The sequence below is a fragment of the Pongo pygmaeus genome, chromosome 16 (genome assembly GCF_028885625.2).
Source record: "Pongo pygmaeus isolate AG05252 chromosome 16, NHGRI_mPonPyg2-v2.0_pri, whole genome shotgun sequence".
NCBI classification, from domain to species: Eukaryota; Metazoa; Chordata; class Mammalia; order Primates; family Hominidae; genus Pongo; species Pongo pygmaeus.
This window is the reverse complement of record NC_072389.2, coordinates 68,239,587-68,252,056: the sequence shown is the minus strand read 5'-3', so window position 1 is coordinate 68,252,056 and position 12,470 is coordinate 68,239,587. Positions and strand designations below refer to the sequence as shown.

Genomic DNA, 12,470 nt, shown 5'->3' with positions numbered 1-12,470 from the left:
ATAATATCTGTTATGCTGAGCAGAATATAATTCAGAAAAAAAAGTTTTTCAATAATATGTTTTCTAGAAAGAACTTTGTACCTATAATTCATTCTTGGGCAAATCTCTGCTCAGTATGGCAAGCTGGCTACATTGGGCATTCAAAAAGCCTCTGAACCATACCAGGCAGGACAGTCTGGGTTTAATTCATTCCAGTCCGCATGGCCGCTCTGTGCAGCTAGTTTCTGCAAGGGCCCCTAAGCTGTGAGGAGTTTGAGTCGTCCTGTCAGCCCCACTCAGAGGCATTTGGCCTGCAGAGAAATTTTCTGATTTTCTCTAAACTTTGAGGAAAGACAGTTCAAAGATCTAGATCTATGCCTTCAGCCTCACCCATGGCGCTTACTCTCTGTAAGCCTCATGCCTTGCTCTTTGTTTATTTGCACCTGACTCATCTTCCTGCAGACTGTGTGCTTCCTGAGGGCAAACTCCCTGTTTGTTCATCCTTGGATTTTCTGCACCTGGCCCATGCCTGGCCCACAGGGTCCTGGAGCACTGGCTATGAGCCAGGAACTGTGTTGATGTTTCATGAGCTCATCTGATTTAATATCTAGAAAGTTTCCATGTACCTCCATCTCTAAGACCACTGTCATATGTATCTACTGGAAGAATTGACTTGTGAACATTAACTTGTGCCTAAGACAGTCCTTGGAACATAGAAAATTGCCCAATAAGATAAAATATGAGTTTTGGAAACCATTTGAAATAGGTATGAAGTGTTTATTCACTTAACACCTCTGATAAGCACTGCTCTAGGAGCAGAGAAAAGGGGGGATTGAGACATCAAAGAATTACACAAAATGACTGGGCAATGTCTGCAATGTGGTCACTGCGAAGGCTGAATATTGTCTATTTGCTGTGATTATATAAAAAGTATAGGATCTGAAAATAAAACCTGGAAGTGAAATATTGACCAAAAGAATTCTAATGAGGGTTTCTTTTTCAAGATTTAAAAGCTAAGCATCAATTCAACTTAGCTGTTTATTTACTAATTTGTATCCCCACCTTACTCCATAAGAATCTAAGGAGGCTTAGAAGCTGGTCTGTGCATCAGCCAAGGCCAATCTGAGAGGCTACAGGCCTTTGTTCTTCCATTGCCTCAAGGGCCAGACCTGGAAAGAGAGCAGGGTTTCTCCAGGGCCTGCCTGCCTCGGAATTACCTGGGTGCTTACGAACAAGAGTGGTGGCTGGACCCCCCCCACCCCGGCACCTGCTGAGTCACAGTCTCTGTGGTTGAGGTGCCAGATTCATATTTTTCTGAAACTCCTTGGGGCATTCATTCAGCAGGTTACATTTTGCCAGGGTTAACACCCATTTTGCACCTCTGCCAGGGTAAGGATGTGGTTAGGGGAGGAGGGCACGGGTCCTCATCACAGCCCCGTATCTGCTGTGGGAAGACTGTGATTAGGGACACCTCCTATCCTCAAGGCTGGCCAAGAGCTGGTGGGGAGCTGGCCCTGCTTCCAGCCCTGTGGGCAGTGGCAGTGAGAGGGAACAGGACATGAACTGTCATCTGTGGCAGTGACCCGCCAAGTGTGGCCCGTGAGGCAGCAGCACGGGCATCACCAGGGAATGTAATGGAGATGCAAACTCTTTGGGCCGTGCCCCAAACTCACTGAATCAGAGACGAGGGGACTCAGCACCTGTGTGTTACACCCTGTGGGTGATTCTGACTGGCATTTCAATGTTGGCAAATCACTGATCTGTAGACCCTTCTCCTAATTATCTTCTTCTAATCTCCCTGCAGCCATTTGAGGTGAGGGGTGGCAGCGTCCCATTTTGGAAAGCTTAGTTATCTGCTGTGTCCCAAAGCCTGCCAGGAGCAGAGGCGGGAGCCAAGTCCAGGCCAGGTGGCTTCTGGCTCCTTCCATTCCTCAGGTATCCAAGAGCAGCTGGTGGTGGCAGGAGTGGCCACTTTCCTCCTCCACGCCTTGAGAGAGGGTCTGGGAGGGTGTGAGGGAATGCGGGGAGCAGGCTCATAGCCAGCAGGGCCTCTGGGGAAGCAGGGAGCCCCCACGTGCATTCCCGTGCTGTCTCACACCCACCCCGCCCCTGCATAGCCCTGGCCTCCCCATGGCCCTTACCGCATCGGGGAGCCCAGGAATGGTGTGTCCAGGTTAAGAGCCTGGAAATGAAATTTTCATTGAAAAAAAGTCCTTCCGGGTTTACAAGGTGTGTGAAGGGATGGTGCTCATACCTGAGAGGGCGTCCGTGGATTAGGAAAGTCAAAATGATGAGGGGCCCCTCACCTGCCAACACCACTGTGGGTAGGGTGGACCCTGCCCCTCCTGGCCACCTTGCTGTGCGGGCAGTGGTAGCAGGTTCCCGCCACAGACGAGGAAGCTGAGCCTCAGTGAGCAGAGGGCAGTGCCAGGGCTCAGTAGGGATGTGGACACCTAGACCACTCTCTGCTGCAGCCTACCCTGGGCTCGCGTCCTGCACTTCCTGGCAGAGGCCGGTCCAGGCTTCCAGTTGCTTGGGGAGAGGCTAGTCTCACTGTAGTTTCTGTCTGTCCAACCCAGCTTCTCCCTCTGTGCAAAAGGGTGGCTGGGTTAATATCAAATGTTTTCATGTCAACCTACAATTTGGATTTCCCGAAGGTGTTTGGTCTGGGGAATAGAGGGGTGAAGGATGAAGTTTCTCCATCTTAGTTTTTAAATGATGAGGAAAACCTCATGCTCCCTGAGTTGGGAGAAGCACTTGCCTTAGAGTCAGAAAAAGCTAAGGTGGAATTGTCCTTTCTCTCCCTTCCCGTATTTAACAGCTTGCACCTGTTTCTTTATGTAACAGCTTGCATCTCATGGGACAACGCAACCCGTGTGGCAGAATTTTTGTGAAGAGTCAATGAAATAGTGTATGTGATCGCTCGAGCAGTGACCGGCGCGGAGGTGCCGAAGAAATGCTTGTTACTTTCTTTCTAGGTACCGCAGAGTCCGTGTTCACACAGTGTAAATGCCATCTGTGGGAATTTAGGACACTGTCACTAGAGATGCAGTAGTTTAAATCAGAGACATAATTAAGAAAACCCAATATACTATAATTCAGAAAATCCAAATCTGCAAACCAAATAAAGGCAAATTATTCTCTTTGCAGAAGGATTCTTTTATTAAAAAAAAAAAAAAAAAAAAAAGGCCAGACAAACAACCCAAAACATGCCCAGAGATCCCCTTAAAATCATGTATTGATTTTATTTTATTCAGTCTCTTCTGGAATATATTTATTGGGTAAAGCATAGATTTAGTGACCACCTGGGCATCTCCAGCTCAGAATTGCCCCAAGAAGTAGGAGAAATTTGCTTTTTTTTTTTTTTTTGAGACAGAGTCTTGCACTGTCACCCAGGCTGGAGTGCAGTGGTGCGATCTCGGCTCACTGCAACTTCCACCTCCCGGGTTCAAGCGATTCTCCTGCCTCAGCCTCCCGAGTAGCTGGGACTATAGACACATGCCACCATGCCTGGCTAATTTTTGTATTTTTAGTAGTGACGGGGTTTCACCGTGTTAGGCAGGATGGCCTCGATCTCCTGACCTTGTGAGCCGCCTGCCTTGGCCTCTTGAAGTGCTGGGATTACAGGCATGAACCACTGTGCCTGGCTGGAATTTGTTTTTTTAAATTAAAGAACCTTGAGCTCAAAAAGATTAAAAAAAAAATTCCACTTGAAAATTCTTAGCATAAATGTCCCATTATTCTGACCTACATGACCTATGGGTATAGGTCAGGACAATGGAACATTTGTTCTATACCCATAAAGAAAATGCCACAAAGCGAAGTGTCCATAAATCCACAGTAAGTCCTTACTTAATGTCATTAGGTTCTTGGAAACTGACTTTGAGCAAAATGACGTATGATGGGCGAAACCAATTTTTTTCCTCATCAACGTTATAATGAAATCACATTGAACAAAATGACATTATTTGAAAACTTGCTGTCTGTTGCTTCTCTTAAAGTCGAAGTCTCCAAGAACCTATTGATGACCTTAGGTGAGGACCTGCTGTACGGAACTGCAATTCACAGGAGAAACCATTCTCACTGGACACTCGCTGGGCCTCTCTCTCTTTATCAAAATCATTTATTAACTCTGTGGCCTTGGGCCTTGGGTGATGCCTCCGAGCTTCAGCATCTGCATCTGTGAACAAGGCTGGGACAGATGCAGGCGTCAGACAACGGGTTCACATCAGGTCTCGCTCCGAAATGCCAGTTTTCTTCCCTGTGATGCTGGTAATGGGAGGTTGGGCCATGACTATTGGTACCATTTCTGTGCTGTCATAAAAACACTTGTTATTATTTTGACATGAAACAGTCTTTTAAGCTGGTGCTGTGAGCACATGTTTCACCCTTAGCAAACTGGGGGAAAAGGCTTTGATTTGAGGGTTACCAGGCTTAGCTGGGCACAGGTGGGAATGAGGACACCAGGCAGATGCCGTGCCAACTGCATGAATGCCCATTTTCAGACCACTTGGAGCCTCTGCCGCTGGACCCACAAACTTGTGGGAAACTCCTAGGCGGCTTCTTAAACCCAGGCTTCAGGTCAGACTCCTGGAGGATCTGTATTTAAAACATACAGGTGCTCGGGACCTAGCCCCGATGAGCTGAATTCGAATCCTCGGGATGTTGTCATGCAGCGTATCCGATTCTAGGCTATCATCATGGAACTGAAGGCCCTTTTCATGGTCTCCCGCCCAGGGCAGCCCAAATCACTTTAGGGTTCAAGTAATAGCCAGTGTGCCTTCTGCCACATTCCTTTCCCATGCCAGATCTTTTTCGTTTTATTCCAGCCTCATAAGCATTGCTTTTGTGCTTGGCAAGGTAGTAGACGTGCAGCGAGCATTTCATGCAAGAATTTTGCTGATTAGGACAGAGGCTCAGGGGTAAGGAGGCTTGTCCAAGCTCGCACAGCTGGAAAGTGAGGACAGCAGGATTCAAAGTCAGTTTCAGCTCCAAAGCCTGTGGTCTTTCCACCACCTGCAAATAAGCCAGTAACACCTGGGCCTGCAATCTGCAATCCATGAGCCAAATCCAGCCCGCTGCTTATTTTTGCACAGCCAGGGAGCCAAGAATAGCTTTTACATTTTTAAAATGTTAAAAAAAAACAACATGCACATTTAAAAAAAAATGCAACGACAGAGGCTGTATGTGGCCTGCTAAGCCTAAAATATTTACCATCTGGCCCTTTAAAGGAAAAACTTGCCAGTTGCTAAGACTGTGACATATGTCCCCTCCTGAGCTCACCCTGGGATGGCTGGTGAGATGACACTGGGTCAGTGTGTCCATCCAAAGCTTCATTATCAAAAACACAGCAGTGCTGAGTCATTAATGTGACTTAGGTCTTCAAAGACTTTTCGTAATCATTTTGCTGGCTTGGCCCAAAAGTGGCACATGTTCCTCTGGATGTGCCAGTGTTTGCTAGAATATCACAGAAAGCTGAGGGCTTTCACATTTGTCACCTGCCACATAAGAGTTTTCCAAGCCAGATGCAGTGACACACACCTGTAATCTCAACGCTTTGGGAGGCCGAGGCAGGCAGATAGCTTGAGCTCAGGAGTTTGAGAGCAGCCTGGACAACACAGTGAAATCCTATCTTTACAAAAAATACCAAAAAATTAGCCAGGCGTGATGGTGTGTGCCTGTGGTCCCAGCTACTCTGGAGGCTGAGGTGGGAGGACCACCTGAGCCTGGGGAGGTTGATGCTGCAGTGAGCTGTGATTGTGCCACTGCACTCCAGCCTGGGCAACAGAGCTAGACTCTGTCTCCAAAAAAAAAGAAAGAAAGGGAAAAAAATGAGTTTTCCATTAAGGGGTTAAGGGGCCTCCAGGGGCTGAGGCCAATGGTTGTTCCCTTATATCAGAAGCCAGAACAATCACTGACCCAGTCCTATTATGTCCACTCTTGGCTGATCCTGGCAAAAATCTGTGAGGTTGAAGAGACAGAATTGTTCTCCCAAGTAAAAAACAGAATCTTCTTCCTTACAGAAAATCAAACTGTGGCTCAAAGAGCATAGGGATTTGCACAAGCACACAAAATGGTGGCACCCCCTTTGAACCTTGTTGGTCTTCTCATCTAAACATTGTGCTGCTCTAGCTTACAATGCCATGGCTGGGCACTGGCTCAGTGCCCTGTGTTTAGAAAGAATACCCCACACTTACTTGGAGTTCACTAACAGATCCTTTCAAGGCTTCTGCCGTTCTCTAGAGATATATTCATTTGTTTTGATCTATTTTCTATTGATTAGGATATTACATTACCCCAAGTAGATATTAAGTTATAAGAGACTCATTGGATTCTTGAATAGAAGTGCTGTAATTTTCTCCGATAGGATAGATGACAACCCCAAAGGTTATAGTTTTGCTGCCTGATAGGATAATTAATTTCATAACTAATTTAGTAATCTTAATTGCAGTATTCTTTTTTCTCAGTGATGATGAATATTCTATATATCTTTAAATGAATCTTGTCATTCTGCTGGTTCTTTCATTAGTGAGTTAAATCTTTGACACATGCTCACTATATATTTGTATGAGCCAAGTTTTTAACTTTTGAAATATAGACTTTGACATCCTCATCATGCCTACAAAAATAGAGACCTCCAAGATCAAATCCACCAAGCTGCAGTGGTCACGCTGGAGTCTGGAGTCTTCTCTCTGTGGGTGTATTGATCTGTAAAGAGGTGGCCCGGGGTGGTGGAAACCTTTGGATAGCACAGCTCGGTTTAGCTCTTGGCTCCACCTTTTAAAAGCTGTGTCATCTTGGCTGACTTGTAAGATGTCTCTCAGTTTTAGTGTCCTCAGCCATAAAGTGGATATAATGCTCCATTTATATAATGTTGTTATATAAAAATTAAATAACAAATAATAATAGAAGACAGTGGTTGAGGATACAAATTCTGAGCCAGGCTGCCAGGGTTTGCTTCTTGGATCTGTTATTTCCTATTTGCACAAAATTTTCTAGTTGCATTTGATTTTATTGTGCTTCCATTTCCTCATTTATAAAATGGGGTTGCTGGTCATGGTGGCTCACGCCTGTAATCCCAGCACTTTGGGAGGCCGAGGCGGGCAAATCAAGAGGTCAGGAGATCGAGACCATCCTGGCTAACATGGTGAAACCCCGTCTCTACTAAAAATACAAAAAAATTAGCCGGGCGCTGTGGCGGGTGCTTGTGGTCCCAGCTACTCAGGAGGCTGAAGCAGGAGAATGGCGTGAACCCAGGAGGCGGAGCTTGCAGTGAGCTGAGATGGCGCCACTGCACTCCAGCCTGGGCAACGGAGCAAGACTCCATCTCAAAAAAATAACAATAAAAAATAAAAAATAAAATAAAATGGGGTTAGACCCTACCTCAGTATTTAAAAAGCCCTTGGAACTGTAGTCGACTGGTATATTGTAAGCACTTAATAAATGTTATCTGTGATGAGGAAAATAATGATATTCATAAAATACCCAGTAGAGCACCTAGTGTATGATTTATTGTCAAAGAATTGGTAGCTGCCAAAGATCAAGGATACTCACCATCCAGACTCAGAGTCATGGCAAAAGGCCTGTTAATACATAAAAACGAAAAGTTTCCAAGAAATAAAGAAATTTGCCCAAGATCACCCAGCCAGAACCAGAACCCAGGTCTCAGATTCCAGCCCAGATTCTGTCCCCTGTGCGGAACTTAGGAGCTAGACACTGAGCGCAAAGTACAACCAGCCCTGCCACACGGGCTGAGTGTCCTTCCTGCCAGACTCGTCTCTGTAGCTTTCATTGATTCCCTGCCCGAGGAAATGTCTTCCCCCTGCTGCTACTGCTGCTTCGAAATCAACACTTTTGTGGGGCCACAGGGGAAAGTCAGAGACTGAGCAAAACATACCAGGTCAGGGATGGTGCCATTTAGTCCCAGGAGCAGAAAAAAGACCAGGACTGTCCTGCGCCCTCCCCAACATTCCAATCCCTGGGGTCCTGAGCTCCATGCTCATGCCTCCAGTCAAAATAGTTAAAGATTTCCATCCTAAGTGATGATGAACAGGAAAAACAAACCCATACCATACCACATACCCAAATACCAGACATTCCTCACATGGTTTGCTGTGTAGGTGATTGGCCACAGACTTCTCTAGCTTCTCAGAGAGCAGGGATGGAGACTAGGGGTGGGGAGACCTGTACCCCGACCACTCATCCCAGAGTCTAGAAACAGGACTGGGATGGCTGCTGTCTGCAATAAGTTTGCTATCCTTTTCCATACCCATCAAGTAAGTCATATACTGGAATCCGGGTGTTACCAACATCACACTCTAGAGATGCATCAAAAACTAAACATTTGTTGAAGACCTACTGTGAGTCTGGAACCATGTTAGGGGCATGAGTGCTCAGTTAACTCTTGAAAGTGGACGCAATGGGGTTTTCATGGGTCACGTTTTCAAGATTGCTTTCATGTAGGTGTGAAGGAAAAGGGAACAAAATTTCGCTGCGTGCCTAGTATGTGGTCAAATGCTTGTTGGCCTTTTCCCATGCGACTGCTATCTGGCATTAGTTAGGGTACCTTGGCTTAAACATGGCAGAAGTGTATCTGGTTAGGGATTGGGAAGTCTGGAAGAATTAGGTTAGACAAACCGATCGACACTGCCACCAAAGATATAGATTCTTTGATTGCCTTCATTCCACCATCCTTGTGGGAGGCTCCATGATGAGGCTGGTGCTGCTTGTGGTCAGAAAGTGGCTTTTTCATTCACTACTGATAGGGAAGAGAGAGCCTGTTGGGGATATATGATAGACATTATGTTTGATTTCCCAACATCGACTCCCCTCTGCCTTGTGGAGTGCAGCAATATTTTGGGGACTTGGCCTTAAGTCAAGGATAACACCGTTTTCATTGTTCACATTTTCAAGATTGCTTTCATGTAGCTGTGAAAGAAAAGGGAACAGTTTTTTTTTTTTTTTTTTTTTTTTTTTTTTTTTTTTTACTAAAAGAGTAGATTTTTATTAAGCACTGTAAGTTTCTAGCAGCATTAACAGAACAACAGGCCAATTTCCATCACAGAACAACTCCTGAGGCATTCTCATTCCTTTCTGAAACTTCCACGAACTCCTGCAGTTTCCCCAAAGAAGCATCCATTCAAACTTACATGAATAAACTATGGAGCTTTTGTGGTGAGGTGGGCCAAAAAGGCAAGGAATTTGGAATCTGGGAATGGGAAAGAGAAATACATATTATCCACTCAGTAAACTGTCAAGAATGTGTTTCCTCTTATCTCCAGCAGACATCTTCTCTTATGTCCTTGGCCAGAATCAGGTTATATGTGCATTCCAGAGCCAGTCACTAGCAGGGGGAATGGTGTTATCCTTGACTTGAGACCAACTCCCCCCAAATATTGCTGGACTCCATAGGCAGAGGGGAGTAGATGCTGGGAAGTCAAGTACAATGTCTATCAACAGGCATGAAAGCTAAGACTTGCTCAGAGCCATGTCTCTCTGACGTTCAAAGCCCTTGTAGGTTCTTTTCACTTCATTGTACTACATGAGGCAAGAAAAGGGAAGAAAGGATTAGGGAGTTGAATTTCAAGTGCCCTTTTGGAGCATGCAGCTGCAGGAGGAAACTCTACCTCTTTAAAGTACCCTTTCCCCTCCACCTTTCCCTTCTTTTTCAGATGGTCCTCACATCCCACTGGCATTCAGACCGGGGACACCATTGTGTAGGGATTGGCTCACAGCGTCCGAGGTCCTTTCAATATTTCAGTAACAACTCCCTTTGGCTGGGCATGATGGCTCACACCAGTAATCCCAGCACTTTGGGAGGCTGAGGTGGGTGGATCGCTTGAGGTCAAGAGTTTGAGACCAGCCTGGGCAACATGACAAAACCCCATCTCTACTAAAATACAAAAATTAACTGGCTGTGGTGGCAGGTGCCTGTAATCCCAGCAACTCTGGAAGCTGAGGCAGGAGAATTGCTTGAACCTGGGAGGCAGAGGTTGCAGTGAGCCAGGATCCCGCCATTGCACTCCAGCCTGGGCAACAGAGCAAAATTCTGTCTCAAAAAACAAATAAACAACTCCTTTTGAGCTGGAGCCTGTCTTCTGGATTTTGCTGGACAATGGGGAGAGTTACCAGGAGGTGGCGGGATATTTAGGATCAAGTTGTGTTTCCTTGCAGCTGTTTTAGGAATGAAACCCTAGGAAAGTGATTTTCAGAGAAACTATTTTAGTCTTAGGCAATAATGTTGCCCTGTGGCATGGCAAGGCCGCGGGGAGGAGGAGGAAGACAGCTGTGGTGGGTGGTAGCTGTTTGGGAACAGGCTTTTTTAGTCTGTTCAAGCTCAAATCAGCCAGAGTTCAAAAAAGCTGACACCAAGCAGGTCATAAACACGAGTTACAAACTGCATGGTCTGAAGTTTTCTCCCAGGCAATCAATCTTTATTAAATATCTCACATGTCCAAGGCTTGGTTTTGGGTGCTAGGGAGGCTGCATGAGATCCCTGCCTGCGACCTAGATGAGGCTGCTGCACAGGCGAAATACTACCTAGTAACACTAGACAGGGGATGTGACATGCTAAGAGGGGAGGAGAGGCAGTAATTACAATAGGATTTGGGAGCAGCATTTCCCAAGGTGTGATCTTTGGAATATCTGTCCCTCAAAATACACTGAAATTAAAAACTGCTCCAAGGGCCTCCAAATTGGGGCAACCCCATATATTATAAGGCTCCTTTTGGGATATCCAGTGCATATGAATATCTTAAAGGCTCCAAGAAGTCTCACAGAGACTTGTTAAATTATTAACCTATTTACCTTTCATAGCCTGATTTCTGATACTTATTTACCCATGAAACACCTCCTTTTTCTCTCCGGGAAAACAGGACTACCTGATCTATCGGTGTCCCATGGAACCACACTGCCCCCTGCGGTCAGAACCACCCGGGATGCAGAACAGCAAGGACCGCAAACTTGGGTGCAGAGGGCTTTCCTCCACGCAACCCAGGAAGCTCCGTGATTGGCAAACTGCTCTGTCAGGATCCATCGAATCAGCAAACATAGGTGCCTGTAGGATGCAAACCAGGAAACAGGACTGTTATGTGGCTTGCTGGTAGCCAAGCAAAATGCTCCGATCCATTAGGTGAGCTGATGATGAGCTTGCAGGCATGGAGAATGTAGCACTGAGGCAGAGTGGCAGCCAGCCTGAAACGTTTGTCATGTCTTCCCCTGCTTCCCTGGCCCCTTATTCCTTTGGAATGGAGAAGCCCTGATTCCAAGGAGTGCAGGCCCTGCCGGACAGCCTTCATCCCTACCTGTCCCTCCAGGTTTAGGCCTGGCATGGTCCTCTCCCGGCATCCCTCCTTCCTGCCTGCATGCCTACACCCTAAGTGTTCTCTCTGCTCTGTTCAGTAGCCCAGGCTGCTTCTCATCCTTTGAGAATCTACTGCAGCCCACCTCATCCTCAGTCCTACCCTCCCAAGGACCCTCCCTGAGGCTGGAGTCCTGCCGGCCTCCCACCACACTGGATAACTTGGCATTGCTCTCATTTCTCCTTGCAGGAGACTGGCTTCTCCAGGGTGGTCTGAGATCTTTGGAGGGAAGGACTGTGCCTTGCCTTCTCCTTCCATCTCCTCTCATGCCCATAGAGTCAGGGAGCTGAGAGGACACCAGCCCGTCTCTGCCCTGGAGCCTCTAAGCACCTCTCCCTTCCTGCTTTTCCAAACGCCTCTGCAACACCAGGGTGCTGGGCGCATGGGACTGACGGTCTCCCTCTGGGCCCCTTCTCACCCTGGGCTACCCCAAGTCTTGGATCCCATGTGGAACATGGTCAGCCTTCTGATGAGTCCAGAAAGCATTTCTCCAACATTCAGTTGTGAGCTTAAGGGAATTAAACTTCTCTTTCTGAAAATAAGCTGCAGATTATCCTGAGAGAGGCCCAAACAGGCAGGAGACTCGGAATATGGCCACAAGAGCTCAGGCTGTTATTGCCCTTCCTAGGTGCCAGCCCACACGGGTGGGGTTTTCCGCCCACCACCCCCAGGTCAGCCTGGCCATAGAGGGTCTGGGCTGGGGCTTCTCCCCTTGGGGAGTTCAGGCAGGAAAACTCCTGTGATTATGCTCTGCTTGGGGTGGAGCGTGTTCAGATAAAAATGCCTGGTGGAGTATCTCGGAACCACAAAGCTACCTGTGAACACTGGTTTTAAACCCAGGATAGAGCTGTGGCCTGAAAGCAGGGTTTTGGAGACACTCAGTGGGAATAAAGTAAAGCAAGGCTCTCTGTGACTGCATGTTACAGAATAAGCTCGGTAGCACGGGCTCACTCAGTGGCCTCAGAATGTCTTCTTCCCCTCACCAGATGGGCAGACTTGGCCTCTCCTGCAGCCCCCACCAGCCCCTATGGTCTCTGTCCCTACTCGCCCAGGAGCCCCCAGCACATTCCAGGCTCTGCCATATGCACACAGTTCCCTCTGTCCCCAGCTCCCTCTCCCTGCGTCTGCCTG

The 12,470-nt window shown here is 47.1% G+C and overlaps 1 long non-coding RNA gene across 4 annotated transcripts in view; it reads left to right on the top strand.

Annotated features, from left to right (window-relative positions):
- LOC134738288 (uncharacterized) overlaps positions 1 to 12,470 on the top strand; it is a 56,835-nt gene that overhangs the window by 25,209 nt on the left and 19,156 nt on the right. For 3 of the 4 annotated variants that reach the window (XR_010123966.1, XR_010123965.1, XR_010123967.1), the window contains exon 2: positions 10,854 to 11,110. This is a non-coding gene — a long non-coding RNA (uncharacterized LOC134738288). Of the gene's footprint in view, positions 1 to 9,650; positions 9,805 to 10,853; positions 11,111 to 12,470 lie in introns of all 4 variants that reach the window. The other variant, XR_010123964.1, reaches the window with a different exon arrangement.